We start from the raw sequence: 6,065 nt of genomic DNA on the forward strand, positions 1-6,065 counted from the left end.
AAAAAAAGAATGTTCCAAAATACACATTCAAAAGGAGGACAGTTCCACATCCAGCAGTTATGAGAACAAAACTAGTACAAGAACTACTACTTCAATAGATCATAAAACATGTGGGTACACTGGAGCCAAAAACAGTGAATGCATTCTTGCTATAGTTCCAGTCAGGGACGGCCCAAGCCTTTATTGGGCCCCCCCAAGCAGAATTTTATTTGGGGACCTCTCTGTGCCACCAATATGATTGACTACAGTCAATGCTTCATTCACACACTATAGATCCAACACAAACGTTATCAATTTTATTTGTTGTAGCCTTGTTGCTTACATCATACCAATGTCTGCCTGGCATTTTACCCTTCTACGGTTTTTAAATTGTAACAGCAGCAAACCCACAAGAGTGGTCAGCTGTTAATTTGCACTTTAACATTCAAAGTCTTACAGTATTAAGTGCCATACTGGTGTACTGAAGTAGCCGAATAAACCAGCAGACAATGCATTTACTGTAAACAATTTAACCATTTTAATTGCTTCTAGTTAAAAATGACCAATGTACAAAAGTGAAGATCAATCAACTACAAATAAAACCAAGATACAGTATCTTATATAAAAGATACTGTTTTTATGTAATGTTCATTGTTGGTTAATCACCTTCAATAATCACAGTCCGACTGCGTTTACGCCCTGCTACTGCCCATTAGTATATTTTCTTTGATTTAATATTGTGTTTTTGTATAATTACCCTCAACCATTTGTCCATTTAACAATCACCAAAAAACAAACCTATCATTTTGTGCTCTTAGGGGCCCCCTAGTGGCCAAAAGCAGATGCTTAGTTTTGCGCCAAAGCAGCTGTAATTTTGTGCGAAGTTGAAACCATTATAAATGACAGATTACTACTAAACTATCAGATGACCCAAACGACTTGGAGCCTCTGACTACAAATCATCTGCTGATGGAATAACCAACAATCAAGCCACGTGTTTACACAATGAGTGTTAACATTTCAATTAAGTTTTGTAAAGAAACCGTTTAAGAAACTCTTCAGACATGTGATAAAGACAATGGTTGTGCTTCCAGTATAGACCGTTAAGGCTGTAATACCCCGGCCCCATATGTAACAAAAGCAGTATTTCTGAATATGGAGCATGATGTTTGTATATTGAATTATAACGCATTACTTTTCAGTCAATTTCATACGTAATATGCACACGCAAGTAACAATTTTAATAAGTAATATTTTTGAAGGGGTTTGCTATTAGACAGTCTTTTGATGGTTCCTTAAAACAATTTAATTTCAAGCTTGGAAAAGTGTGAATCGTTCCCAAGTATGAATTTTGATGTAACTTTGACAATTGAAAAGTAAACTGCTACACCTCAAGTTTATGGTTTTACATGTCACTTTCATCCATCACCTATGGACTGCCATAGAATGAACGAGATCCATTTGCCTGACAGTCATAAATACAAGTATATAGGGAAATAAAAAGGTAAATGAGCATTAAACCCAAGTGTAAAAAAAAATAAGTAGCCTCATCACTAGGTTTGGGGTACACGATCTATCAGATATCGGCGCTTGCGGTTTTGGAAATGAACCAGTAGATGGCAGACTAAACATGTTCCGCTCCTTACCAAATTGGTTAATCAGAGGCTGGTGGGGAACATGCCTCAAACCAGTAAAGAAAACAATATGCACAAATTGAGACAAGCCAAAGCTGACAATTTCCTGAAGAAAGCTCTCCACATTTCCATAGATCAAATGAGGCGAGAAGAGCTTATAATTAAGAATGACTTATCTAGATGAGTGCTTACCTAGATGAGTGCTGAAGTTGACAGTGACAAGGACTATTGGGGGGGGTAAATCAAGGAACACGACAGCAGCACATCCAACTCCAAATCCCAGCTCACCTAGAAGACAGTCTAGTTTTGATGTTAAGTTGATGTTAACCTCATCAACATGTACTGTTGCGTATACAACATTTTTAGGCATTACTGAAGAAATGAAAATGAAACCTGCGGTTTGTGTCCTCTGGTTTGACTGACCAGGGCTTTACCAAAGACGTGTAGAGTGGGGTAACATCTGGAATAAAGCCAACATTAGGACTCTGGAATTGCCAGACAGCTGTGAATAGGAAGGGGGGGGTCTACATGATTACCTGCATGTACAGCAAAAATAATCCAGAGGACAAAAAGCACTGTGCCTAAAGAGCATTAATATTAGTGTAGACAAGGGACTACAATATTGTGCCTATTCTGCACCCTTGTTCCAAGAACATTTGCTGGTAGACGCTCAGGTCTTCACAGAGGTTTGGTCGCTATGGCTGTGCCAGACAGCAGTAAAAACAAAAAGATGGTGATGTGCACAGAAAAACAGTACATGGAAGGGGGGGGTGCTGGTACCTTATCTACAGCTTTGTGTTGGCAGACTTTGTTCTATATTATGTTCTATACCTATGTTCTTAGCTCTATATTTCTTCGCAGCCCGGCGAAACATACCAATTTGAAAAAAAAAGTTAACCTTGTTAATATTGACTTAAATTCGATGCACCAGTGACAAACCATCCCTAAAGCTTTTTAAAAGTGCACCTTGCCAAAGACTTTTGTTCCCCAATTTCAAACCGCTACATAACCAAGCATAACTGGCTTTTGATATGCACCTGCAGGTGACGGACACTGCCTTCTGTTCGGTTCCTTACCAATTAGTATACCTAACATCGGTTGATCAAAGGCTACATTGATCCATGGCTGTATTATCCTGCTAAATTCAGGAGTCATAGTTCAGGTTTCAATTAGTTAAGACCACTTAAACATTCTCCACATTTCCAAAGGAAAGTGCAAATGGAAAAAGAGCTTGGAACTCTCCAGCATTCACCTGAATAAATCTCACGTTAAAGTCAACTACAAGCGGACTGCCATTAAGGTACAGGATAACAGCACATTCAGCTCCTCCAAGATGCCCAGCTGACCTGATGACAATGGCACATGAAGTTAACGTTGACCTTAATTCGCATGAAATTCAAAAGGAGTTATTTGCAAAACTTGCTGGTTTTGATGTGGGCTCTGGGATGTGCCAGCATGTCCTGTGGTAGAATTCAGTTTGGTCAAGCCAAAGGTGAGCAGAGAGTGGCTTCAGCTTCAGGGCTATGGCTGTGCCAGACAGCAGTAAAAACAAAAAGATGGTGATGTGCACAGAAAAACAGTACATGGAAGGGGGGGGGGGGAGGTGCTGGTACCTTATCTACAGCTTCGTGTTGGCAGACTTTGGCCATACATACATACATACATACATACATACATACATACATCACGCTAATCAGCAGGTGACCGCTACAAACCCCATGGTTACCATCTAAAAAACTTTGACGTTTTGCAATAGTCAAACAAAGCTCACATTGAAAGTGCAAGCTGTAATTTCTTACCTTCAGATGGTCAACCAGATACTGCTGGGCTTGGATTAAAGTGCTTTTACTTGCATCAGGGCTTCTTGAAGAAACTGGAAAAATAGAGAGATAGAAACTCATAACTTGTCAGAGATGCAATTTGATGTGTTGCAGTTGGTAGTAATGATCCAAATGAACTATTCTGCCTTCACCTTAAAGCAGTTGACCCAGTAATGAGACCAATATGCCAGATGCTGTAAACATACAAGGGACACAGGTTAGTCTTCGGTTCAAGAGGGACTTCTCATCTAGGCAGCTCCTGGAGAATGTTCCTATGCCCTGGTCTGTACTGGATTGTAACAATTAAAATAACTAATTTTAAAGAAATACTGAGAGTTGTGTAAATGAAGGTACAACTGCGAGTTGTAGCATTTAAAAAGGTCAAACAAGTCTAGAAGGGCTTAGAACTCTTGCATGAGCCACATCAACGTGGACGGCAGCCAACGAGTGGACATAAAACCTTAAGGAGAACAGTACATCTAGGTAAGCGGGACACCATAGCGCTCGGAGGAGAAAAAAAACAAAATATATTAGTATTTGTAATTGCATGAGATTCAAGACTGTTGTACAGAAGAGTATTTTCCAAGTTAACAAGCACACCTGCTCTAACACCTCCCTCCAAGCTTTGAAGTTGATAGAGGGTGGCATCACTTTGTCCGTTGTTCAAATCTAGAGCCCAAGTCAAAGCCCAAGATAAGCAGAGTATAGCTACAGACTTCTGAAAACGGTTTCATTACCAACGGTTCACCCAAAAATGACTCCCTTACTCCTTGTGAAGTTGTCCAACTTGTTTGAGTTTCTTCTGAACACAAGACATTTTTAACAATCACTTTAACAGTGCAACACAGATTAGCCATCTTTATAGTTCTTCCTTGTGCACATTGCTAAAAAGACTTACAGCTGCTTACAGATATCTGTACTCCTAAGTTTGGGGTGCACCTATACATCTGATATCTTAAGTGGCAGTGAATACATACAAACAGGCAACTGACCACCTTCTGTTTGCCTCTTACAAGTCTCCTTTCAAAGTAATACTCCTAGTAGTATAGGAGCAGAGGTGGCACTGAACCAATATGCACACTGAAGACCAGGAGTCAAAGTTGAGTTTCAATCGGAGTTCAGTGAAGATAAAGTTCTCCACATTTCCAAAAGGCCAAAAAGAGTTAGAAGATCCAGCTTTGATCCAACTTAGAAACAAGTACTTTCAGGTATAAGCAGGGGGTGGGTGGCAGGGGAAAACTAAAATTACCCACCACATACACGAGTCACTATGAAAAGTTCTGACAGTCTTCAGATGTTGCCAGAACTCTGTACTGCTACTATTTAGTTTAGGGACCACGCTTTACAGAAAACAAATACCTTAAAAGACCCAGTTAGATTACATTTCCACACCAGACATTATTTATTATTATTATTATTATTATTATTATTATTATAAGCAAACAGCAGTTTTACAACTTTTTCAGCATAATCTACAGATTTAAATCTGCAAGCTCTTTAGCTGCTGCATTTTGGACCAGCTGGAGTTTGTTTATTAAGCGTGCAGAACAACCACCCAGTAAAGCATTACAATAATCTAACCTTGAGGTCATAAATGCATGGATTAACATTTCTGCATTTGATATTGAGAGAATAGGTCGTAATTTAGATATATCTGAGATGGAAAAAATGCAGCTTTACAAATGCTAGAAACGTGGCTTTCTAACGAAAGATCGCTATCAAATAGCACACCTAGGTTCCTAACTGATGACGAAGAATTGACAGAGCAGCCATCAAGTCTTAGAGAGTGTTCTAGGTTATTATATGCAGAGTATTTTAGGTCCTATAATTAACACCCCTGTTTGTTCAGAATTTAGCAGTAAGAAATTACTCATCATCCAGTTTTTTTTATATCGACTATGCATTCCGCTAGTTTTTCAAATTGGTATGTTTCGCCGGGCTCCGAAGAAATATAGAGACGAGTATCATCAGCATAACAGTGAAAGCTAACACCGTGTTTCCTGATAAGCCATATCTAGAGCCCTCACATTCTTACTGTCCTCAATTAAAGTTTGGATGCGTGTCTCTAATTCTGAAATCTTCTCTGTCAGCCTAACTATTTCCCTGCATTTATCACATGAGAATCCCTCGTCGCCGACAGAGAGATATAAACTATACATGTGGCAAGCGGTGTAAACAACAACAGCAGAAGAAAAAGCCATTACTCACCATGATTGATGAATGATTCTTACTCGCCACAGTTGTTAGATGAACTTGTGTAAAAAAAAAAATTTTTTTAAAAAGCAATAGGCACGAATGGAAACGCTAATGACAAGCTAACGAATGCTAACGCGCTGCAGATGCGCTGCACTCGCAGTTTTAGAATAAAAGCGAACGATCAAATTAATCAGATTAGGTTGGTAGATAATATCAGAAATATGGTGGGAATTAAGTTATATTTTATCACTTTAAACAACAGAGAGTAATAGAGATTTTACAGAAAAACAAAGCTACACGAAGCTACAATCACAAACCAGCAGCACTGCAAACAGGAAGCAGGAATAACACTGTCCAACAGCGACACCCGCAGGTCAGGAATGCTGATAGTCACACATGTGGGTTACATACATAATATGGAGTTATGCATAGAAAT

General features: G+C 39.1%; 1 long non-coding RNA gene across 1 annotated transcript in view; it reads right to left on the reverse strand.

Moving 5' to 3' along the window:
* Positions 1–1,825: 1,825 nt before the first annotated feature.
* LOC107728258 (uncharacterized) overlaps positions 1,826–6,065 on the reverse strand; it is a 7,322-nt gene continuing 3,082 nt past the window's right edge. Inside the window, exons 2-5 of the long non-coding RNA XR_001638446.1 lie at positions 3,586–3,627; positions 3,413–3,486; positions 2,007–2,115; positions 1,826–1,901 (exon numbers count right to left, since the gene is read on the reverse strand). This is a non-coding gene — a long non-coding RNA (uncharacterized LOC107728258). The remainder of the gene's footprint in view (positions 1,902–2,006; positions 2,116–3,412; positions 3,487–3,585; positions 3,628–6,065) is intronic.

The sequence above is a fragment of the Sinocyclocheilus rhinocerous genome, unplaced genomic scaffold (genome assembly GCF_001515625.1).
Source record: "Sinocyclocheilus rhinocerous isolate Xijiao unplaced genomic scaffold, SAMN03320098_v1.1 scaffold1931, whole genome shotgun sequence".
Classification (NCBI taxonomy): Eukaryota; Metazoa; Chordata; class Actinopteri; order Cypriniformes; family Cyprinidae; genus Sinocyclocheilus; species Sinocyclocheilus rhinocerous.